Source organism: Ptychodera flava, chromosome 15 (assembly GCF_041260155.1).
Source record: "Ptychodera flava strain L36383 chromosome 15, AS_Pfla_20210202, whole genome shotgun sequence".
NCBI classification, from domain to species: domain Eukaryota; kingdom Metazoa; phylum Hemichordata; class Enteropneusta; family Ptychoderidae; genus Ptychodera; species Ptychodera flava.
The window spans coordinates 2827968-2854896 of record NC_091942.1 but is presented as its reverse complement, the minus strand read 5'-3'; the positions used below and the strand labels follow the sequence as shown (position 1 = coordinate 2854896).

The 26929-nt window shown below is 37.8% G+C and overlaps 2 protein-coding genes and 1 long non-coding RNA gene across 7 annotated transcripts in view; 1 reads left to right on the top strand and 2 right to left on the bottom strand.

Annotated features, from left to right (window-relative positions):
* LOC139150869 (ubiquitin carboxyl-terminal hydrolase 1-like) overlaps positions 1-18899 on the bottom strand; it is a 41710-nt gene extending 22811 nt beyond the window's left edge. The window contains exon 1 of one of the 3 annotated variants that reach the window (XM_070723297.1): positions 18753-18899. The gene's annotated coding sequence lies outside the window, so the exon portion shown is untranslated. Of the gene's footprint in view, positions 1-18580; positions 18710-18752 lie in introns of those variants that run through there. The other 2 variants (XM_070723299.1, XM_070723298.1) reach the window with 2 other exon arrangements.
* LOC139150901 (alpha-N-acetylgalactosaminide alpha-2,6-sialyltransferase 5-like) overlaps positions 1-26929 on the top strand; it is a 417953-nt gene that overhangs the window by 284636 nt on the left and 106388 nt on the right. The window lies entirely within an intron of this gene.
* Positions 12894-14620, bottom strand: LOC139150868 (uncharacterized). Its single transcript, XR_011556292.1, has 2 exons — positions 13811-14620; positions 12894-13098 (listed from the first exon to the last, which is right to left on the bottom strand). It is a non-coding gene; the product is annotated as an uncharacterized lncRNA (long non-coding RNA).

Below are 26929 nucleotides of genomic sequence, written 5' to 3'. Positions count from 1 at the left end.
TGAATGGTTTCCTATGCGCAAAAGTGGCATACAACTTGTCAGGATTTGCGCATGCTAAACAAAATGGACCTTAACCCCCATCTGTCTCCCTCAATACAATGACTTATGTTTGTCAGGCATATATTTTAATTGTCCACGGCCACATACATTGGTCCATCATGGGTAACATGCAAATCAGAATGACAAAACATGCAAATTACATTTGAAGACTTGTATCTTTCATGATCCGTACAATTAGATGGACCCGTAAGTACATGTACTTACATATTGATAAGTACAGACAAACTTGTCCACACATTCATCACGTCAACGCCGGACTACTGTAAATTCAGTTTTGTATGGGTAATACCTAAGAATGAAATCCTTAAATTAAAAAAGAAGATAGAACACAGCGACTAGACTCGTCATTAGACCTTGAAATATAATATTGTTTCCCCAGTCTTACGAGAAATCTACAAAATTCTGTTGTTATTTACAAAACTTTGATTAGTCACTGTCCATCTGACATAGCTGAACTTGTCTTTGGAAAAATCAACGCACAATTTGTGTCCCATCATTCCACTATGCTGACTGTCCAATGTGTAGCAATGTCCACTTTATGGTGATAGAGTTTTCTACATCACAGATCCAAAATAATAGAACTCAAAGAAACCTTTAAACTTTTCTTTTTATGGATTTATTTGCTTGTTTGTGTTTAAAGTACACAGAGTTTTTAGTGAAATGCGCTGATAAGAAATTGTTTTATTATTATTATTATTAAACTGGAAATTTGGAAAATACACGCACACACATCTGCCATGAATGGCTCCTTGTGTACAGTATCATGGGACACACAATGTTTTGAAAGAATTACTCACTGTAGGCACGACAACTTCCTCCTCATCTGAGAATTTGTTGTTTATTGCAAAGTTTGTTGACATACAGTGATTAAGAACCTTAGAAGGGGCTGAGTGATCAAGTTTTGGGTTAACTGTTCAAAGTTGAGGGAAATTGTAAGTGTACATTAAGGAAAATATACTATTGTCACCCAAACTCTAGATATAATTATATACCTAACAAGGCAGTATTGCTGAAGGCAATGAGTACTTGGGCCGTGATAGAGTAATTTTGAGGACAATATATACTACTATTCAAATATGGTCTTGAATTTCCTCCTGTCAATTAGGCATTTGATTGACTGGTTATTAAACGAAGCAATGGCATGACAACGGCAAAATATGTCTAGCAACTTTTGTGGAGTTTGAGGCAGGGGTTCTTTATTTATAGTGGAAATTGCTTAAACTCCTTAAATATTCAAATTACAGCAAATTTCTTTTGTTCTCGATGGTAGATGTCTAATATTTAGATGGGCATATTTAGATTTCTACCCTATAGTTATCCCTATACACCAAAAATCGGACATCCAGCTCTATTGGCTTGCTCAGAATGAGATATGCGCATAATTAATGAGGTACAATATGTGGTGTCATAAGGTGTCCCATCATACCAAATATGAAGGGTGTAGCACTTGTAGTTACTGAGTTGTGGACAAATATATATATTTGAGGTCAAAGATCATTGAGGTCATGTGACATTTTGTCAAAATAATTGTATTGCTAAGTTATTCCTATATACCAAAAATCAGACCTCTAGCTCTATTGGCTCGCTCAAAATTAGATATGCGCATAATTAATGAGGTACAATATGTGGCGTCATAAGGTGTCCCATCATACCAAATATGAAAGGTTTAGCACTTGTGGTTACAGAGTTATGGACAATAATGTATATTTGAGGTCAAAGGTCACCAAGGTCACATGATATTTTGTCAAAATGTCTGAGATATCTGCGTGAACCGATGGACTCACTGATGGACTCACGGACGGATATGACCCAATCTATAAGCCCCCTGGACTTTATCCTTGGGGACAAAAAACTGTGTCAATGCATCCTTTAGGCAATATGAATACGATGAGAAACTAAATTTTTATTTTTCTTGGCCTTATACATGGGAGTCTATGGAGAACTGCCTTATACATGGGAGTCTATGGAGGTGTAAACTAAAAAGTCCTCTAACACGGCCAAATTCGATCGCATTGTGAAACAAATCGACGTGCATCTGTATGGGGTTGGGTACCATTCTTGTGCAAAGTTTGAAAGAAATTGACCAGGGCATGTCTGAGATATCTGCGTGAACGGACGGACGGACGGACTGACATGACCAAACCTATAACTCCCCCAGGACTTCGTCCGTGGGCACTAAAAACAACGCAACAGTTATTACAGCTACACCGGCGGTAGGTTCATATCCAGAGCCCCGTACGGTCTGCCGCCGTCGCTTGAAAACCTTACCTAGATGAAATTTTGTCTATAGGCTGAAATTTCGCCGAAGTTTGACAAAATTGCATCGATTTTTTCAGGTTCATATCCGATATTTTTGAGTTTTGAGTGCAGACAGAAATAAGTTTTGAGGCAACATGGCTGCGACCCCATGTTGACCCCTAGCCCTGCGTACGATGCTATGTGCTACAGCTAACACACAGCATCGTACGCAGGGCTAAAAGTAGCGAGAGTTGCCGACATCGACGGTTATTTACGAGAAGTGAATAAAAGACTGTCATTTTTGGAAGCGATCGAGTAGCTGAGGTAGGCTGGGATGCGACTTGGGCCCAAGAACGCTGAATTTCGGCAGTAATTTGGCTTTTTACGTCAAGTCCCAAAATGAATTTGAAGTCACCGAACCTACGTACGGGTCTTTGCAGGGCTGTGGTGAGCGGGGCGATTAGCTGTAGCGGAACACACAGCATCGTACGCAGGGCTAGTTGACCCCAAGTGAAAATGTGTTCGCGATCAAATCTTCCTATATTTTTTTCAGAATTTTCGACAAAATCATTGCTTCTTAAATCTTTTGTAAAATATAAAATACTAAAATAAAAATGCGATGTGCCATGTCTCCAGATTTCTAAAATATCGTTCGTTGACCGTTCGACGGAATACTCATTTCACAAACTTGTGTTGTGACGCAGTTGAAATTCAATACTGACCGCCAAATAATCTTAATGAGACGAGATCATTCTATACATCCTCCAAATTATCCAACCATTCGCGTTAGAGTTCAGCTCGCTTGGAGTATCATAACATTCTTCGGCCTTCGTTTAGATCGACCCTAATCTCTCCCATTCAGGAAATAAATACACAAGCTACCTTGACAAAACTTCGTGCACCATCGAGGACCAAACGCACTACAAATCTGTCTTGACGTCATCATCTCCTTACATGGTAATCGGCATACCGTATTTTTTAGCAAAGGAGACACAGAATACGTCGGAGTATTCAGTTTCAAAACGTATTACATTGTGTGATGTTGTCAAAAAAAGGTAATGTTACTGCAGTGGTATAAATTACAAAACACAAAAATTCAAATCAGTTTATATTGACTGGCTTTACCCAACATTTCATATTGTTTCTTATGCCAGATTTGACCACGTGCTTACTGGCGACCCCTTTACATGCAAATTTTGTGTCAAATGGTGTGTTCTGCTGGAAAAACAAACGTACGATTTCTATATGAAGGAGGCGAAATTTGCCCTCAAAACTCGAAACCACCCCTTATGGGGTGTACCTAGCTATTTTGAACGAGCTTCTCGAATCTGCAGCTCTATTTCGAAATGATGGTCTGGTTTTCTCAGCTCAAGGATAAGTGTTCTCTATCGCTGTGGGCGTTACTATTCTCAACTGGGGGTACAGTTTCCAGTCGTAATGTTTTTCATTGTGTCCGGGATATAAAACCTTTCTTTTTCACACTTAATACTTTGATTAACACTAGTCCACATCTTGTCAGCGATTAAACATGTTTCAAGTTTAAATGTTAAATTCTGGTCTCGAGCCCTCTTGTTCGACCAAACTGAAATTACCCCTCCCACTTTGGCTCGTCCATTGGGTGTAGCAAGGGTCGTGCCATCGCCTAGGAAACGGAGGGTGCATTAATTGTTGCATTTCGATGCACATTTTGATTATATTCAGAAGATTTTGTGGCAAAAACTCAGATAGAGAAGCATTAATATTCACATCTCACTTATTCAAGACTGGCTGAGAGCAGCACTTCCATTCAGTTAACATCATTACGCCATTTATTATGCCAAGAAAGATGAAGCCAAGACATTTTGCCCTCCCTGGTCTCAGCCAGAAATGGTTATACCTTACAGAGTTTTTTCCCACGGAATGAAAACAAATGTACTTGGGCTGAGGCCCAAGTACAATAAATCTTACTATTTCAAAATTCACAATAACACTTCAGTTTGTCCTTTATTTTCTAATGATTTACGGAAAAATTTGTCAAATTACTAATTATTTTGTAACCATCTTCTGATGTCCCTTCTGAAATCACATACACTGATTCCTTCAAATAAAGGTACCCTGGTTATTGCACTGAGCACAGATTTGGAGAAATAGATACAAACAGCTCAACAAATATTGAGTGGAGACTACTGTTCTATTTGTCTTGGCAGCTAAATTCTATTTATTTTCTGGGTTCCCTATTGGTCTTACACAAGTCTGTTGACTGTGCTAGGTTTGTCGGTTTCCTCGGCCAGGGCATAATCCTCTGGGTTATTCCATTCCATTGGCAAAGGCACAGACTGGAAGTAAACATTCCTGGAGATGCTATTTGTGTCCTGTCTATTGCTCTGTTTGCCTGGCATCGTTACAAGAATCAAGATTTGGTGAACAGAGTAGAAAACAAACAGTGGATGACTGTCGGTCGGTAAATTTGTACCATGATCAACGCATACCATATCATCAAAATGACTAATGATATTGTCACTGACCTGTCAGTAAGGGCGATCTCTTCAATGTTCATCATAACAAATTAATACGTGATGGTATTTTCCTGTAACATCCCAACTTTCCTGTCTATTTACAGTGGTCTTTTTAGTCTGATCAAGTCTCCTTCTTACTACATAAACTCCTTTTTCTGCCCTCACATGGCCCACTTACTTCTTGGTGTTTTGCGATATACTTGTAAGTATAGATTTACAATATTCAGTAATCAGTGGGAGGGGGTCCTGATTTGGATGAATGCTATTTAAACAAAGAGGTAATGTACCGGTAGGTGCTCAAACTATAGCCATCCCATCATGCCATCTCACCAATAGGTACCTTTTGGATTGATGTATCATGTTACTGGTACAGCGCACTGAGCTGGTGACATATTCATGTACACACTTGAGCCAGGTAAAGGGAGGTCCATTAGCAAACACTGACACCTGTATCTGTGATTTCAATGCTTTGAAGTGAAAGCATGGGCATTATTCCAAAATAAAATCCTCCCTTTCCCTAAACTCTACATGTACATCCTGCAGTGCCTATTTGAAACAACAGGTAGCCCTCTCCTGAAATTCACAGACTCTGATATGCAGCAGTGCATCTGAACAAGCTTGGCAGGTGCAGTGGTCAAAATAAATGACACGGTCGACAATGGATGTTATCAATATTGCACACAAAGCTAGAGGACTATCTGATTTATTGATAATCGAACAAGTCATGGGCTATTTATAAGAGTACAATGCCTTTGCTATGGAGATTGACTGCTTGTACCATCATACATGTAATTTTGTTAAAAGATTACAAAACTGTGTCCGCAGAGGTTTTGTGATCTATAATGTGAAAGAGGCGGAGCACACACAATTGAAAGACAAGACTTCAATTATAGTCTCCAACAAAAGTATGCAAATGGCTAAATCGATTGTGATTTCCTCATCTGAGACAAAGCCAATGACCCAAGGAACTGTCACCTTTGTCTTGATGGTAATCTGATATTGCATGTTCTTCCAGGGGTGTTTATGAGAGCATGCAAGCATCGAAGGACTACATGCCCATCTCTTAAAATTGGGGTCAGTTATTCACACCTGTGTGGCCACCGTACCATACCATGTACCTACTGTAACAGAGCAGGCCTCTGCACTGCAGGTTCTAAGGTGAAGATTTCCATTCTCTTTTGTTCATTTTTCTCAGCCAATCAAATTTATTTTGAACCACTCTCAGCCAATCAGGATGACTTGACAGCCTGATAAGAGCTCGCCATCAACATGATTATGGACTACTGGTACAAAACTGAGAAGCCAACTGCAGGAATTCCCAAGCCTACCTCAGACAAATGCCCACAACACAACTTTCAATGGTCTGTTTTTTTGTTTTGTGTATGCCTTGAGGCTGGAACAGAGTTTTTCAGGAATTCTTTTACAAATGAAAAAATACACAATGGAGAACAGAGCCTAAACATTCATTTGTAACTAAACACTTCTGTACCACCGATAATCTAAATATTTTGATGTTTATCTCCAAGAGGGCAAAGTGGAGGACTTATCTCAAAATACACGGCAAATTGGTAAAATTTGAATTCCAAAGTGTACACAATTGTGCCCTTCTTGTCGGTGTGTACAATGTATCCTGCTATACTAACAGTTACATACTCATGACATGCTTCCAATGACACATTCAATCCTTAGTGTATCATATGTATGTACAATTAGGCAAAAAACACGGTCACTTCTAGTTATACATGCAAATGTACGAAGTAGGGTTAGACCGGATGCTAAAACTTGTCTGTCCTCGCACAGTGTACGTCACAACCTGACAGTTCAGCATGAAGGCAATGCAAATAGAAACACAAGTATTTCTCATGTGGCACACTTTGGAATTTGTTGGCACATGGATAACATTATTGATTAATTGAATATTTTCAAACGCACATCAACATGTGTAAATGCTGTCCTTTCAAACCAACTTCAGTAAATACTCAATGTTACAAGAGACCAAATACTTGAACACAGGTGTACCTATAAATAAATAAAACACTGAGATTTGTGTTTTGCAATGTTGCCACTTGAGTGAAAATATCATCTGGGGTTTCCATTTATTTTATTTTGTTTATTTTGCCAAGTTATTTCCAGGAACTGCTTTGAGTGGTAAGAGAATTGATACTGGTAGATGCATGACGTCATTCATCTCCACCCATTGCATCATCAAAATATTGTTTGGTATAACTATAACATTCACCACAGAACAGATAGGTTGTTTGTGACATTATAATCCATAGATTCACTCAAATGCATGTATGTTGTGGTGACGATCGATTGCATGTGTTTACAGAAATTTGCATATAATGTACAGTGAAAGTATTGCTGTTCCGATATGTGCATGTACATGTCACACTGGAAGCTTCTATCATAGTTATTTTTCCTGAAAGAAAAAATCCCAAAGTCCAAGCTGATCAAAGACAACTCAGAAGTCGGTTGATAAAAGTTGCAAACATGTAAAATTGGTGGGAACATTCTTTTCACCAGCATATGTTGATAGCTACTTGCAGAAACTGTTGAAATGGCTGTAGTTTCAAAATCTCTTAGCTGTGACAAAAGTCATCAAAACACCTGAGATAAAAAGTACAAATACATGTATGTGAAAAATGGGAAACCTGAGTTTTCAATGGATATTAGAAACAGAACTTGATGAAATACCTTTTTGCTGCAACTTTTCATCTTTGCACAAAGTCCTAATGGTATAATTCATTTATAATATGCAAAGTTTATCAATTAAAATTGAATTGGTACATGTAAGTACATGTAGATGATAATGATTGTTTATCCATGGAAATTATTCATGGATCATGGATTATGAACTTTATAACTGCATGTAGTTTAGAATTGTTGCTAGGGTGACCAACCCAAATTGATGCCATGGTGACCATGATTAGCAGGGGGTAGGGGTGTTATTGGGGGTGTTTGTACTTTCACTAGTTCACTTCAGGACAACTACAGAGACTACACTGGGAACTTGCCACTTCTTGCTTCTCTGATTTCACCAGCAATATGCAAATGTTGATATTGTGGTAAGTCAAATAACTGACTTTGAAAATCACTCATCCAGTACACTCTCAATCACAAGCCCTCTCTATTCATTAGCACTGACCCAATGGCCCAGGTGAACAACTGGCAAGTGAATGATGAACATTTCCAATTCCACCACGGACACACTTGTGTTTTCAGTGGCAGTCTGATAGATTTTTTTGTAGTTCCACCCACACTCTTCGGAGAATGTCAAATGCGCTATTGCAAGTCACACCCAAATTCATATCCCATACATGTATGAAATAATGCAGCCAGTCTGCACCACTCTCACCTGTGGGAAAACATGCTGTACCAACATCTACATCCCGACTTGGAAGTTAATGATCCGCATCTCCTATTTCGTTCCTGGCTCTCCTGGTTTTACCCCCATATATCAAAATGCAGATTTCCGATCATTTCAACAAAGTTTCATGTGTATTTAACTCTAACATTCACACAACTACATGTATATGTAACACTCAGTGCACCATTGCATGGTTGGTCAGGTAATGTGTTTTACATACCTAGTGCCCTGGGTATTTTCAAATTCCAACCCTTTTGACCCGTTATCCTGACCAGAGATCCTTGAAACACACTTGAAATACAGCAGTCATTTCAACCACAGCTTGGTGAAGACAAGGATTCATGTACACAATCAGTACCACAGCAAAGAAATGAAGAACAAGGTATCTTTATCACCAACGAGACCCTGCATACTTTCCCCATATTCTAGTACCCCGGTATTTCGTTTTCTTCTACCATGTACAGACACATGCTGGGTTGACAAGTCACAATGATATATCCATCCTAAATACACAAGTAATTTGAGAGGAAGACTCATTGAAAATTATATAATTTAATTATTATTTAGTCATGCTAACAGGGAAAAAAGGCACTCCGCAAATTTGAAGTTTTAGGAGAAAATGGTGAATGTCCATAAACACATAAAGTCTTGAAAGGAAAAATAGAAAAAACATTATATGTGAGCACTCTACAATCAATCTGACCTTGAGATACCAGCAGAACATATACCTATCACATCTGAATTGTATGAAATATTTGGATTCTCAGCTAGCATTATTAAGTTTCACTTGCACGGCTTACTAGCCATATGTCAGTATGGAAAAGGTTAATGAGTGCTCATGAAGGGCAATGAATGCTAAATTTATCACCAGATATTTTTTACTTTGCCTTTAGCTCATTTTAAAATTGAAATCTTGTTATATTACGCCTAAAGAATTTCCAGTCAATTTCTTCATCACATTAGATGTGCAGTGAGCAAGGTTGAGACCTTTAGGCCCAATGTATACTTATAGCTTGGATTTTGTACCACATACCATGGAGGTAGAAAGAAAGATACAGATCCGACATCAAAGAAGTCTGTCTTTTTAACTTCTCAACTAATTTCCTTGTACTGAGATGCAACTTTGTGATGGGAAATGATAAGGATGTACCAAAGGGGTTAAAACCATGCATTTAGCATTAATCATGTATTATACACTGCTGTCGCTAATTTGGACTAAAATACATTGCAATCAATACATGATAACAATCATTTGAATACAAGTAGTACTGTCCCACTGGTAATCTTCGGACTCATTTCTGAGTGATATGCTTTGGGAGTTTGAATAAATTGATATGATGTTTGCATAATCTGAAACACAATATGAAATGGATGGCAGGCTGCTACAAATAACACTTGAGCTGCTATCAATGTCATGGGTAAACAGTACAGATGCACTGGATGGCTGTAGGATTCTAGCGAACACCGGACTAGCTGGCACAATGTATGGACAGAAATTTGCATCTTGTTGTGGGATATGAATAGAATATTGTGACAAATTGCATGTCAGTGATAAAGGCATTGACAACTGATGAGTTCACATACTACAGATCACCTGTCAATGTTTAAGACCAAAATTGACAAAGCAGTCTTAAGAGATACTGGTACATGTACTAACATTTCTTGTACTTAAATATTCAGAACAATTGCCGAAAGTTCAGTTTCTTTGCACTGTCTAAATCTTTTTCCTTCAAAAGCTTTTATCGCTCCACAATTTTTCTCTTACAAGTGTGAGTCCTGGTCTGAGAAACTCTTTTATCATATTTTCTTTTGCTGAATGCTGAAGTAATCAAAATCAATATTGGATTCACCAACCTACAGACCTAGGCTACCCTCTGAACTTCTTAAGTTTAGTTCAATCTGTCTACCGTGGTGTGAACGGATCCACACACATGGAACAAGGGATGGAAATGATGCTTTTCAACTTTCCACAATATCCTTCCCTGGTCACATACCTTTGAATTGCTTGCATCAACACAAGTGAATAATTGTACCAATAAAGAAAGGCTTTTTGCTTCCATTGCTTTTACAAGCCGGCAAGTTGATTGAATTAAGACCCATTACAGTACCTTGTTTTGTTACACTATTGACTAGTTTGCTTCTTTGCAATTTCTAAATTGCAGTCCTCTGCCGGAATAAATGCTCCAGTGTCTGAAAGCTATCATTTTGGTTCTGAGGTGATGAGTGGCTACACTTGGTTACACGCAGGTAACACTGAGAAAGTGACCTTTTATAGCAAAGGGAATGGGATCTTCCTGTAAAGTGTATGACGTCTATCTCAATAACCAGAGTTACAATCATTTTCAATCTACACTATCTCACAGTATAACAATAGCTGGTACAGCCCTACCTTAAAAGAGGTCAAAGGTCGGCACTTTCTTCATTCCAATCCCACCAAAGTCACATTCCATTGCTTTCAATTGTTTCATAAAAGGGGTTCACACTTTGAGCCCGGCAGAATCCAAACTTTAAACAGCACACTAATAAACCAGAATTATTAACCCTGTTTTCAGTTTCGCGGGGATTCAATGTAAAAAAAGCAATTTTGCCAAGCATGTACACAGTGGCAGATAACAAGCCTACAGTATGTGATTTAACATAGAAACTTGCAAGGTCTCTCTGCCACAGATACTGGTGATTGTAAAATGCATGTCAGTTCAATGCCCGTCTTGTTCCTAATGTTTGCACATCCACATAATACAACGGTACTAACCGTGTCTGTAACAAGAAAACCTCTTTCTGGAAGTTCACAGACTGCTAAATCAAACAAATATTCAACTTATTCAATCCCAGTTTTATGTTTGGTTTCTGTCATTCAAGTAGCACTTTACAGCAACTTCACATAACCTACTCAGAGATGACAATATATTTAGGTCAGAGTTTGGGTTCTGGAAGCCCATGCCACAGATTCCCATCCAAATATTTACTTTTTCACTACAACGTTTGCTATAACCCAACTGGATCTTCAAATGTGTGGCTGGAATGTATACCAAGGGCTGGGCATGAATGAGGTAATAATTTCCTACCGAAAAAAAGTGCATGCTAAAATTCAGGATTGTATTACATGTAAACCATACAGTGGAGTGCATTTGACAAGTAATAATTGTCGACTATAATAGGTATGAGAATGGTACCAGATGTAGTAAATGAAAGTACAAAATGAAAAAAGCTCGACAACCACTAATACAGATCTAGTTCATGCCTGGTGGTGGCTGCTGTGGATACCAAACCAGTGGCATAATATTCAATCTCGCCAATATTCCTGAAAATCTGCAAACCTGTCAGGCAGCAAATGAGCTGAACTCAAATTGCGTGAAAAAAAACCCACCCTATGCTAAAAATCTGGGTCCTTGAAAACTTTGTGACCTACAGAAGATTGACAACATTCTATACTGTCGAGGCATTCATTAACAGTAGTAATTGCTCTATCCTCAGGCAGGTATCCACAGTATTACATTATGGCTTTTTCATATGGCAGATTTGAGTGCATAACTGGACTCAAATAAATACCATAGACCCTAAGGGCTTGCACTTCTGTACTATACACACTCCGTGGATAACTACAAAACAGTAAGTATTAATATTGGTACAGCAACTATTTACAGCAATTAGAACTCAATGGCACAATGAGTGTATAGATAAAAACACTGGATACTTTAAGGTATTTTTTTTTCAGACTAGTCAAAGTATTTTGCTTTTCACATTATAGGGCACAAGAGCATGAGACATGATTTACAGAATTGTTGAAAACTCTTGTCTGGTGACTTTGATGGAAATTTTCCATGCTACATTCATCTCTGCTGATTTTAAACGTAATTCATCAAATGTTGTGCAAGAAGTCTATGTAGACAACATGCTACTTAAAGAGTTCCAAGTATGACAGAAGAGAGATTTATCTGGTCTACAGCACATGATGGACACCCTTATAAAACTCACATACTTATTTAAGTTATCCATAAGTCTGTAAATAAGTCTGTATATAAGTTGTTTTTGTGGCAGATACCTACTTGTTTCGTTACAGACTTGTTCCTTTTGTCTATGGCCAAAGTTAGGTCTGTACATACTACTAAGTATGTGTATAGGCCGAAAATGTAAATTAGCTAGGTAGGCATCGGCCATACAGACCTAAAAATTAGCATAACCACTTAACAATACATACTTAAAGCGCGTAAATATAAGCAGGTAAAATTGGTATGTAAAATTTACATATATTAATTAGCATATATAAGCAGGTAAAATTGGTATGTAAAATTTACATATATTAGCATATATACATACTTCTTGACAATAAGTATGTATGTTCTTAAAAATTAGCATACATGATGCCTATATATTCAAGTCTCGATGCATGAAAAAATTGCAAAACCAGGAATTGACAACAGTGATGCAGCCACATCCAACATTTTATGTATGATCATAATTATCATGCTTCTAAACTTGATATACCAGGTCAACAACTGAAAAAAATGGACAGTGATACCCAAGACAGAGGGCAGATTCCAGCAGAGTTCATGGGACAGTGTACATAGTAGCCTCCCAATACTTCCATCCATTACAAATTTACTTGGTTCAGAATCATTTTGTAATGAACTGTAGTGGATAGACTTGCCATGTAAGAAACTAAAAATTAGTCTTACCTCAACATAGGGAACAAGACAGCACAAGAAGCAACAAGACAACACAAGAAGCAGTTCTCTGATGTCAAGTTTGCAAGCTCTTTATTTCATAGTGGAAGGGGAGATTCATGTGAAAAACCCAACAGAACACGTCTTAAAGTCTGCATTTGATTGTTCACATTATCAAAAGTTGTTTTTGATGCCATCCTTATACTTTCCGATCTTGTCCTGAAACTTCACATTGGTCTGTTCAGCTTCTTGGCCTTTGCCCATAGATACACTGAGAATAAAAATGATAAATAACAGACAAGGATGTCATTACATCATGTGGAGAGTGAAATTGCTTGTACTTCGTCGACTATCCTTAATATAAAAATTCATGGAAAGAGCATTCACGTGCTTAAATGAAATTATAATAATCGATTAAAATAATTTACCTTCTGATAAAAACACTCATGACATACTATAAATTATGTTCGTTGTGATTACCAAATCTTTGCTTTTCAGCCTCATTTTCCCCATTGATTAGTGACACGCCATTCCAAACTACAACTACTGACCGGTGGTGATTGGGGTTCAGCACATCTCAAACAGAAGAAATGTAAATCAAAAAGTATCCCTTTATAATATTAAAACCAGGTCAAAGTTTAAATAATAAAATATATGAGTATCTGTTGTATATCATCAATCCGGTCAAAATTTTGAATCAATGAGTGAAAATAACAGATAATAGCCTGGCTCTATTCGTTACTACACTCTCCTTGTAATTAACGCACAGAGATAGACAGTGACAGACAGTGTGGAGTAACACTTCACTGTCTATTGAGGTACCAACCTCCATCATGGTTTAATTTTTGCCACCACCGTCCGTTCGTTTCGTATACTTGAACAGGGTTCGCCAAGAATGACATCAATATAGCGTGACTAAAGAAGTGAAAACTGCGAAAATTACAGAGACAACTCGTGGATAAGGCGTATTGGAAATTACTTACCGAATTTTTAAACAATCTCTTCGGTCTCGTCCTGCCTCCATGCTTCGATCGAACTATGCATATAGGTTGTGTTCGTGTTCTACGGGACGATATCGCGGTCGATCTCAGCTCAGAATCGGTCATCCAAGGGCCATCAACGCATCGTAAACGCTGTTTGTTGGTTTTAAATTCATAGCTAACCTGTACATACCCTGAATGATTATGTCCTACGGTAATTTTACGCGAAACTGTGTCAAAATCAGAGCGGAAAGAGGTGACGATTTTCTCTCTCACTCAAAACGTCCTAACGTCCCACCAGTGCATATCAGATTTAATTTGCCGCTTAGGATTTGACCCGTGACCTTTTGGCAACTTGACCAATCATAAAGAAATCTTCACATGATCTACAATAATCTGACCAATCATAAAGAAGTCTTCACATGATCTATGACATCATCAGGCGTGATTCTAAAGTCCTGGGTTCAAAGTCTGATGACCCATGTGACCCACGCACTCAGCCAGCTAGCAACGTGATCGAACACAGCTGTATGCGAGCTCGCGTTTGAAAAGCTAAAACGACAGAAAATCCATTACATGTAAACCTTTACCAGATCATCACAACGCTCTGCAAAAACGTCTCCGACATACAAGTCTCGTGACTTACAAACTTGGCTCGATGATGACTTTCATCGCGCACGTCCGGTGTGAGTCGATGTTGAAACTATGCTTATTACGCTGGGATAGCTGCCTGGCATCATACGTAGTCGTAAGCTTTCAATCTACTCTGTGATCGGACTCGTAGTTCATGTTTGAAAGGGCCCGGTAAGAAAACACAAAGAACCAGATATACGTTATTTTTGAGTTGCAGTTCTTTGAAAGACTAGGCTTTTAAAGGGAGATATGCACGTGAAATAAGTTCAACCATATTTTACGTCGAGCTCAACGTTCATTTTTCGCAAAGCGTTTTTTGGCAGATCGTCCATGTAGCCGACACGGACACGAACTGTCTGATCGTTTTTTGTCTTTTTTCTGTAGAAACAGTTACGCTTTCAATGAGAACTGATCATTCGCAAAACGTACATAAAAAGTCAGTGATTGATTTTCTGTACCGATCAAAGTCAAATGGTAGTTTTTTTCACACAATTTGTTGAACTTCAAAATCAAAATCAACTATCACACATTTCCGAATATGCAGCGTATTTATTGTGCAGACTTAAAATACGCGACACCGGCCCAAAACAACATAAGTCTGTAGGAAATTAAACGTAATTGTTTATTTTGACCAAATAGATAACAAAATAAGTTGTTATGCTCTCCGGACGTAAAACAATTAGGTATGTACGATCACAAAATAAGTATGTATGAAGTTCCAACCACTTATTTTCCCAAAATAGGTCGTTTTGGGTCGGTACAGACCTAATCACTACACAGTAACTACTTGATAAGTCGTTCAGTTTTCTCTCAGGTATTATTCTGAGCACTGTACTAGTAACTCAGACGTCAAACACTCTCCTTTTTGCAATGGATTATTTTGATATCTTTTGAGAGCCCAGGCAATAACGCTAGAAATGATGAATACTTGTCAAAAACTTATGACATCACATCCTAATTTTTTTTAAAGTATAAGCTGTGTAGTTTCACAACGTTCTCTACCGATAAAACCTGAGTTATGTAATGTCTGAAGAGTGCTAGGTAGAACTAAGTGCGAAATGGAATTGTGTAGTTATAGGAAGGTGACTATAGTCACAGAGTTGACCTAAGAATAAATATATTTGAGATTCGGAAGAACCATTTGGCATATTTATAAGACCTCAACCATATTCATCTTAGAAGAGGATCTGAAAGTTTCAGTGAACGAGTAAAACGCACGACACTTTACTAAACACCCTGAATAGTACCTTTATCAGTACAATTATCAATAGATATAAAATACAAAGTCTAAAATGGCAAAGCCTGACACCTGACATTTTACAGTCTACTGGGTTGTTTAGATTAGGCCGTGGTTACTCTACTTAACTATGATTACGCTATATTCACTTTTATATTCACTCATTCATAGTTAAAATGATAAATCAAACATGCTCCACATAGTATGCACCTTGAAAGTGAAAGACTTTTACTTTTGCTCAAACTTTCCTCAAGGAACCTTTTAAAACCCAGAATAAAAATCGGGACGTCAGCATGCAAATTTTGGTACTAGACAAACAAATTACCCATGATTTACCAATATTTGAAATTCAAAATGGCTGCTATCTCTGTTAACTCTATGGAGAAAATAAAATTTTTGATTTTCAAAAAAACTAAGCCTGGACGACGAAAGTTTTTCTGACTCCACAGGCTTGAAAATGAGCCCCTCCATGTGGAAGATCATAACAGACTTGGAAAAGTTTGAGAGTAGAGTCCAAATATCTGTCCCCATGCATTCTACCTTTATTTATTTAAAGGCACTTTGCGATCCCTGGGATCGCCTTTGTTCTAGTCTGATGAGACAATCTGGTGCTAACACAGGCCTTTAAGCACTCTATCATATGTCAAAATTCAGAATCCAAACATGATCCACATTTAAGTCACAAATCAAACCAACCAAGACTGTCAGATCAGCAAAATATGGTTAACAAAAATAAGATATCAATTTTACTCCAGTATTAGAAGAATCACATCAAACTTATTCGATGGATAAGGTCTCAAAATGTGCATGAAGATCGATTAATATCTCCTTCACATTCAGAATATGGATGATGAAGAAAACGGAATTATAACAAGACAACTGTTTAAACAAAAGTGATAACATAAAAGCTAAATATAACTGCCAACTGTCATTTATATGGATATGTTGATATTACTAAGAATAGATCTAACATCATTGTAAATCATATTTATTTTTATCAAAGCTTGTTGAACACACTGAGTAAAATGGCAATATTATTTCTGAAGTACTGTAACACAACTAGTAGAGCTTAACTGGAAACACATACAACCATGCACAAATACATAAAGTCATACGTACTGAATTGAGTATGTTTGTGTCTTAAATTTTCACCACGCTCCCAACTTAATCAGTTAATATGAGAAAATTTAACTAAAGTTGTCATAGCCTAGTTATAGACTGCATTACAGATGGCCAAACTGCATCTATACGCGGTGCCATGCTTTTGAAATTTAACCCAAAACATGCTAAAATCTACAATCATACATGTATAGAAAACCCGCCACATTTACTTGAAAAAGCAGGATCTATACTGAAGTATCATGACCCTGAACTATTTATGATCAACTATTTTCATCACTTGGCAAAGACTCCATACCTGAACAGGTGGTATTTTATGATCAGCACTAAAACTACTTTCAGATATCTTCTACCAATAAATTATATTGGTGTAAAATGCTTCTAATACCACTCAACAGGGTAGCTGAGTCATTAAATAGTAACATATTAATCAAATGATAAAAAAATCAAGCTATGCACGTGTGTGCAGAGAGTCAATCTATGAATTGAACAAAAAATGCACAAAGTAAAGTTGGCATTTCCCTGAGATATTTGTTCATACTCTAACTGGGAGCAGCACATACACACATACTCAACAAACCTGCAGCAAGCTACAGTACATCAAATGAATGTAATGAAAGCAGGCTGATTTGCAGGAAATGTTCACCTTTCTGACGACATACAAATTTTGTTTACACCAAGCCCACACGTGTGACATTTCGGGCCATGTATTTACATATGCTAGTCAAACACTGTCAATCCATAGACTGTCTTACTTCATTCTACGTGATGTTAGTCCTTGGTGACATATTCTATTTCACTGATTAGTCTGAGATAAAATTAAGAAAGTAATGGTAAAACACCCTCCAGTTAAGCTTAATAATTCAGAATATTCAAAACTGATGTTCAAATTATCAAGATGATGACAAAAATTTTAGCAGATGGAACCATGCACATCTTTTCTGTACATACTACTACATGTACTTGTAAATGTTTCCAAGAGTTTATTCACTTATTTTATTTTTCTAGCTTGTCCGTAAGTGTCACACTTTTTTTCAAAATTTATTTTATGCCACACTTGGTGTAGAAATGCTGATAGTTGTGCTGATCGTACAAACAGACCGGTAACTGTTCATGATGGTGGCAACCATTATGTATGAGGTGTGAAGTGTACTACGGTAACATATAAGGTTAACATGACGTAACTACGTCAACGTCAACGCACTGTATAGTTCGGACCTCTCGGATCAGTTAGGAACAGTTTCCTTTTCAAGTGGCACGCAAAGCCTTACTCAATCATATTTTCAAACTAAACACAATCCCCGTTTCATGTGTAGCAATTATTGAGCCGGTTTACGTTTCAATATACTACCAGGCAATCTTCATTTTAGCAGATGCAGTGTTTTGACACGAAACGTAAACACGCTGAGTTTTCGAGAGCGCGCGTGCTCGCAAATTGTTACCACACAACTAAACCGTACTTCTGCCAGTTCTGGGGATTAGATTGTATCACAACGACACTATTTGCCACACATGAACCGCAGTTTGGTGATTTACATTGTAAACACTAAGATCCCGCACAAATTGTGAGTGTGAGTAATACCTAGCGAAGCCAGCGACCTGGGCGTGTCTCGGGCCAGATTCACGTACTTCTGGCCGCCAAAACGTCTTAAAAACATGAAATGGGCGAGCTTGACAACATGCTGAACGAAGACTTGATATTTTGGGACCATTTACAGCATGATTGCGTTCGTTTAAACGGCTTAGCAGAGAACATTCTATTTATATAAAAAGATAAGAGTCACCTTTGTCCCAGTGAGACTTGAAGTGGAGAGATTCAGGCCCTGGGCTTCGGGCCACCTTGTGTTCCCCTCTCCACATTCCTAAATGCGACATGACAGCTGCAAGCCCGGCTACACCCTACAAAAATGTTTGTCTGAAATACATATCTCACCCATGAACATCACAAAAACTTACCCGAAGAGATAAAACAGGTGTTGCGGTATCCTTCCAGTGGCCAAACGTCTCTTGTCAATGAAATGTCACAGTGTTTTCACACCAAATATGACCACCACTAGTTTTACGCGTGGGGTTGCCGCCATTTTGGTAGCAGCTTCTGCGCATGCTCTATATACTTACTCTTTTACAAACAATTTCGCGTGCAATCAGAAAGCGCCAGTTGCCGAGGGTTGGTATAAGCTTATCTTTTATATAATCTGGCAAACACTCAAGATTTTACCGAATCAATTCTGTTAAATTTTCCTTAAATGTTATAATTTCAAAAGTATACTCTTAAATTTATAATTTACATTGTCATTGATTGATTGTGGAATAACACTCAGTTGAACTTGTTTAGGGTTGTCAAGTTACTCAGGGATGGGGGGGGGGGGTCTTGTCATGGTTTAAAAGCTTGATGATAACTGAATCTACTAAGATACACGTGTGACATAATTAAAGAAAAAAAAATAAGTATAAATGACCAGGAAAATATTTTCAAATGAGCACACCACTATATGATTGTCCAAACCAAAGGAGGAGTGCTTTTAGAACTAAAACTATTGTTGAATAAATCTTATTACCTGTTGAAAATTGTAATTCAACAGTGTCCATCCGCCAAACCGTAGAAGCAGACTATTTTTTGCGAGATAGTTTGATTTCTGAAACTTCCGAACAACTAAGAGGGCGCGGGTGCTAGTTACGTGTAGAATTTACTCTGGTACTTTGGTCTGATGTACTTTCTCTACCCACAGAAGCCTGTATGTCTCCCCTACCCTGTTTCCCCTTTTCGGCATGCTTCTAATAGCATGGGGGGGGGGGGGGGGAGGCCAATCAGACGAATGACAATCAAGGAAATTGAAATTGCATTGATGAATATAATGTTCTTCGAGCAGATTCTGCTCCGAAAAACACCACAAGTCTGATAACATCAACTTATCTTATCTGACCAAACAACAATATCAAAATCTGTAATTTTTATGACTATTCAGTTTGAAATGAGAGCTGCCTGACCACTTTGCGTCAATGTGAAAATTTCACTGTATTAACTTTATGCAATGGTAGATTTTTTCAAACGATGTACCATATGTTGATACAAGGCGAATACGATATGAAACCAACGATGTCAAATTACACTCTTCCGATTTTTACTGGTCTGAACGTTAACGTTGAACGAATACACTGCAATGACCAGCAAGTACAAACTTTGATACATCATCCAGTGAAAGAGACTATTTTTCGGAGGTCCTGCACAACAGGGTCGTGTTATAAATGAGAGTGCACATTTATATCTTCTTTGATGTTTTTTTCTACAAACTGTAGGCTATACTTTATCTAGATCAATAATTCGGTCTATCATGCTTCCAAAGGCTATCTGATAAATTTATCTGTATGCGATAATGGATCACATTTTAGACACGTATGTCGCATAAATGAATGACATAAGAATGTCGTATCATGACGCCAATGTTATGAAACGTTAACACGTTGACACGATGGAATGCTGCCAGTTTCCCGGACCACAGAGCAGGAACATACCTTTCATTGTTTTCGTAATGACTTTCAACAGCCTGCATTCAGACCGCTATTGTTACAGGCTGGCATTTCGTATTGGAATCTTTTTAATATTCATTGTTGCTGGGACTGCGGCGCATTCAGTTCAGTGTGTGCGTATCCAAAGTTTGAAATGCTGTGGCTCTTCATGACGGCAATTTGCGGCTTGATTCAGCGTATGAGTTAATTGCTTCTCAAGAGTTTGAAACGGAGCCAGGATTTTTTTTTGGGGGGGGGATTAGCATGGTTTGCGGAGGCACCATATTTGGGTCAGGACTTCAGTCTAATTTGGTTCAGCTTACTTTGCAAAGCCTTTGGCAAACGCACTGAAACTGGGTTGGTCTGCAATGGTCTATAATTTGGATATAGCGTTTCGCTGTATGCTCATACTTTTGATAATTGTCTTTCACTGTTTTTGTTTTCTATCTTAAGGCCGTGTAAAGAAAATTCTTAAAGTTTGTTTGCCGTCTTTGGGTTTTTGAAAAACCTACCAGCCAGCAAAAAAACAAACAAACAAACACTAAAAACACACAATATAGATCAATCGCATAAACTTTCCCATCGGTTTATGGGCCATAAGTATGAAAAATCATCTGTATATGCAGTGTTTCTGGTGATTGTATACGTACTTAGAGTTAGATGACTCAGACTGTAAGTCTGAACAAAAATTCCATTATAAACAATGGCAATAAACACTATACCAGTAAATAGTGTACCACACAGTGTGATAGTAATCAACTGGTTGTGTTACGAAGAAAGTTTTGCACTAGGTCAGTGTTGTCCTTATCTTTAAAAGTAGCCGGGTAACTTAAGAAAGTAGACGGGTAGACTGCGATGGAGCGAAGCGACCGAGCGGCGAGTGAGCGTAGCGAACGAAGGGGGAGAGCGCGAGAGGGGGTGTCCCCCTCTCGCAAGGCGAAAAAAATGAAATTTTGGAGTGGAAATGGTGTTCTCTGGTGGCATCTGAGGTGACATTTAGCTGAGACTAAAACAGTACTTTTGTTGTGTGTCTTAGACGTGGCTCACATACAACAAAAACAAACAAACATGATTTTGTTTTGTTTGTATTATTTATGACACACTTATGGTTTTATTTGCAGTGAAGATGTAACATTTAATCTTAAATCACCCGCTGTCTGCTCATTTCATTGCTCATTTCCCATTCTTCATTACCACATAGTAGTTTCCCCAAAACAATCAAGCTCATTCTATTCCAATCAAAACACATTCTCTTTTGTTAAGAAAAAACATCGGTAAGATAATTCACTGTAACAGTGTTCGCATTTACGAAAAAAAAAAATGTGTATATAGAAAACTTATAACAATGAAAAAATGCGTAGAGCATCGAACCAATGCGTAATAATATTACGCATTGGATTGAGTTTCTACGCATTTTTTCATTGTTATGAGTTTTCTATACGCAAACGATAATAGTAAAATGTTTGCGAAAGTTCTCTCCGCGACTGAGCTTAGGCGACAACCAGACGAGATGAGTGCCCGCTTAACATTAAATTTGTTGCAACATTTCTGCCAATCACTCATTTTGTGTGGAAAGTTTCGGATTCTCTGAGTGTAGTCTGAAAAATCGGCATCGTCGAGTCAGAGGCACGATACCATGTCATCTGTGCCTATGAACTTAATAGGATGCTAATTTTCATGCGAGCGATAGTTTCTGAAACTTATGACACAAAAAGAGTGATTGACAGAAATGTCGCAACAAATTAAATGCAAACAGCGCACGATCATCGCGTCTCGCTGTCCCCAAATTTTATCAAAGCAGATATGCAGCATGGCGTCGAAAGGAAACAACTCTACTTTCTTACAAATTTGCTCCACGAGTCAAAAAAAAAAAAAAAAATGATTCAGAGGGTCCATCGAAAGACACTATCGGGCAACCAACATTGAGAACATGGAGAGGCGCAGTGAAATTGAGCCCATGCCGGAATCCACGACGTATTGTCCTGTTGTCTTAAGCAACAGGGGATCAGCGCCACGGTGAAGCCGTGAGCCGTGACGATGATGCGCCGGTCGGCAACGGTCGGCAACAAACATGCCTGTGACCGTTGATTCTAGTACGTAAAAATAATAAATGAAAAAAAAATACCCATTCAAATAAACAGTTGCTTCTAAAAATCAGTTCTAGCTCATTTTTTTTAAATCTAGAAAATGCGTCGGTATTGCTCTGAGAATAACTTAACTTGATTTGTTGAGAAGATCATACTCGTAGTGACCGAAACTGCTAATCGTACGTGTGCAGCCAGCGCGGCGGCGGAAAACTAGCTGCAGTCTCATGAACTTCGAATCGTCGATCAAAGTCACATCTTTTCGGCGCTTTTTTCTCACAAATTCAGCGAAATTGAAGTTTTTCATACATTAACTAAATATATTTTTGGAGAATCATCAAGTATACCTTTCGAACGGGCTTTCTTCGGGAAAAAATATTCCATCGACAAGGTGCCAGTGGCCGACGCCACATTTCTTTTTGACACCATCGTTACAAATCATGACTTAAAGATGACCTTCATACTAATCAAACCAATTACACTGCTCGTAACAAAGACAACACCATAGGCGCGTCCATCAGCCAATCGCACTATTTAACAAAATAAAGATCGGGCTCAAAAGCCATAAACGGGTATTTAGAAACTGTTTTATGTTTGTGCAGTTCCATGCGGGGAATTCTAAGGGGTCGCGAAACTGCTAATCGTACGTGTGCCGTCTAACAGCTGGCAGTGCAATCCCGAAATTACAGGTCTATAAAAGTAGCCGGGAAAACATGCGAAACAGCCGGGTTATTTACCCGGCACCCGGCTTCTAAGGACAACACTGTAGGTGGCATAGGCACCAGCAAAATATTAATTAAAATAACAAGATCTCAATTATGAATACAAAGCATATTTGCGACAAATGCAAAAAGACTCAAATTACATATTACTAGAATGTTTACGAAGTTTTGAAGAAAACAAGAATATATTTGAATTATATTAAGAATGGTGAAGGTAGTCAACACTTAATGAAGGAACGTGAGAATTTCCCGTAATGGGTGCAATTTTGCAGCGTGTCTAAGTGACATTTGTATATTAATTGTATCATGTAAATTTAAGATCGAGGCCTGTATTGATGTTTACGATTGAACGTATAATTTATCTTCAATTCAGATCTATTGTATGATCAAAGCCAAGCCTTAAAGATAACGTTTAAAATACTATTCTAAATTTTGTTATTTTATTATTTCGTTATTTCAGACCTCAATACATGTCCATATATATTACAGAATTGAAAAAATTACATAAATATACTGATCATGTTCGAAAAAACTATAATTGCATTACATTCAATAAATATTGACCCAGAGTAAAAAAATGGTCTTTATCCACCGTTTTCTCAAATCAGATGTGAAGTACATAGTATCATGCGCCTTTCGTATAATGATGTTGTCAATGGTTGATATTCGTTTCATTAAATAATAAATTTGCTTTCTAAGCAGAGCATCAAAGTCATCAATCCTATTATTGACAAACATTGAACTGGCGCTACTACGCCTGTCATAACCCAACAGTATGCAGGCTGCATTGTTGTAACCAACTTTTAGCTTTTTCAGGATACTGCTATTGTAGCTGACCCAGAGATTACCACCGTACAATTGATAACAATAAGCTTTAAATAGCTTGCACTTTACATTCATTGAGGACAAGGAAAATCGTCTCAAAAGCATATTGGCAGAGATGTAAAAAGATCTCTTTTGGCATTCAATATCATCGTTATCACTAAATATATCTGTCATAAGATAACCCAGATGTCTTTTTCTTTTCAACAAAACGAGTTTGACTGCATTGAGATAAACTGAAGGAATGCTTTCCATCTCACATCTTTTGGAAATCACACACATACACTGCGTTTTTTCTGCATTGAAAATAATGTCATGAATATCATCGTATTAGCCACAGATGATGACTAGTTTTCGAGTGCCCCTCACAGATGGACTTATCAAACAAATATCATCTGCATACATAAGATGGTTTGTAAAAATACCACAAATGTTACAACCAACGCCAGAATCAATCTAGAACTCAAATCATCAAGATATACACTGAAAAGCTTGGGGACAATACTCCACCATGCTTATAACACCATTAATGACGGTAAAGCTTTCTGATAAATAACAACCCCATCGAATATAGATACTATGGGATCTGTACCTTGATAAAAGATATCTGACAAAGCAAACCGGTACATTACGAGCGATCAACTTTTTGAACAATGTCCAATGGTTAATATCTAACAGGCAGACATCAGTGGACTGTTAGGAAAGTGTTTCAGAGAGATTTGCATGCTTTTTCATTTTTTCCCTTTTGTAAAAGTAGTCACACATTTTAAAATTGTTTGAGTATAACACGGTAAATTGTTAATTTATTCATTGATAGTGTTTTACGAATGATTTATTTAAATATTTTATTGTTTATTTTGATCCTATCGGGAAGTTTACAAATCTTATCCTTTACATTTCCAGTCATTGTTTAAAGTACACCACCAAGGCAAATGCGACTGCAGACTTGAGTGAAAGCAATTTAATACTCACCCAAATAATATCACAAATCATACATATTTACTGAGATATAAATGGCGCTTATATTATTTTCTTCATGAAAAATCTGATCATATTGCATACAACATGACATCGACATTCACCGGTTGTTTTGTTTTCTAGTAAAATCTGATACAAAATGTTTAACTTTAATAGAAATATATCTATTAATAAAGTGTTACCGCTTTATAATGAAATTTATTTATTGGTTTCAATCTCTTTTGTAGACTTGACGAACATTCTCATGTTTATTCTAACACTGGTAGCGTTGCATTAATAACACAGCCTCCTCTTCCTCCTCCTCCTTGGGGAGTGCAGCAGCAGAATACACGTATACATCTATGTATGGTCACTCTGTATGCACGGTCACTCCACACAGAGTGATTGTGATTCATGCTACTGAGAAGAGGTGTCTGCTTCTATAGATAACCATTCAAAAATGCAACCGTAGGCGGCACCTCCAGAGATCACCGTTACCACCAAAGGGTGCATCACTGCAAATTTTTTTAACCTTCTTTGGAGCAATCTTTTCCCCTTCCCTTCTGCAGAGACAAATTTTTTCCAGCACTTGGCCGGCAACAATTTATTTTTCGAAAATTCTCCGGCCCCCAGAAATCAAATGGGCCATCCCTAAAATGTTTTATTTCTTAAAACAGCCTTTCACAAGAAATATTTCTAACATTGAAAAAAACGAGCACAAACGTAGGTTTGAAATATGTGTAGCTGCAATAATTGTAGCCTTGGTAGGCCGTGGGGCTTTGGCTTCTACTGCTTCTGTCGTGCGGCTCGCGCCTTGCCCAAACCAGTTGTAGAAATATGTGAAAAATACGGAAAGCTTAGACTCGCTCCAAGTCTGTGGGCATATTAAATATCAAACCAGAATAAACTGAAGGACTAAATTTCAGATGACTGTCGCACTAACTGGTAGGCTGTTAAGGCTGTTGCACAGATAGTGGGGTGAACGCCTTGGCTCACAGTAACTCAGCTGCCGAGAGAAGCCAGGCGACTTGAGTGCTGGTCCAGGAAAAACTGAGCGTCCACAACTCCGATCAGGGATGGGTAAGTTTTTTTTTGCATCACAAACACTGGATCACACGCAAATGGAGTCAAATACGACAGTTGACTCTTTCAAAAACTATTCTGGCTTCTCTTCTTTGAGGGAAGATGGCCACCATCAAATCCAAAGAAGGAATACACAAACTTAGAGCAACCGATTTAGCGAAAAAATGCTGAAGTATCAAAACCCACGTTAAAAGACGAATCACAAATCTGTAATCTTTACAGATGACCAATGCAAATCAATGTCAAATCACGACTTTGCACAATGTTTACATATCGGACATTTACGTACTAGTATCGAAATTTGACGTCCAATATATTTCTGTTATACATAAACAATCTATATATCGGGTCTACTATTATTTAACTTTATTTCGGACTATTGACTATTGACACTAGACAATACTAGAATGACTTGCCTCTTGGAGCTATGGCCAATTGTTACCGATTTCATCTAGACCCGGCCCGATCTTAGAGTGTATTTCGTGCAGACCTCTCGAGTAAAAAATGTATTAAATGTAAAGAATGTCACATAATAAATGTAAAAAATGTATTAATTGTAAATAATGTATTTCGTGCCGACCGACCATGTAATATAGGTAAAAGATGTATTAAATGTAAAGAAATTATTAAATGTAAAAAATGTATTTCGTGCAAACCTTTCATGTAAAAAATGTAAAAATGTAAAGAATGTATTAAATGTAAAGAATGTATTTTGTGCAGAGATTTCTTGTAATAAATGTAAAAGGAGTGTTAGAGTCAGTCCAACTACAACCATTGAAGCAACACGTAGAGTGCGGGAACACACCAGGATCATGGCATAGATAATTTTATAAAGGAGGCAGTTCAACCAGTACTCTTTGTCTTCTAACGATCTTTATTTAAAATATACTGACGTTTCGGCAACACACAAGTTGCCTTCCTCAGGATAAAAGCTCGGTGCGAAGAGAAGAACTATACC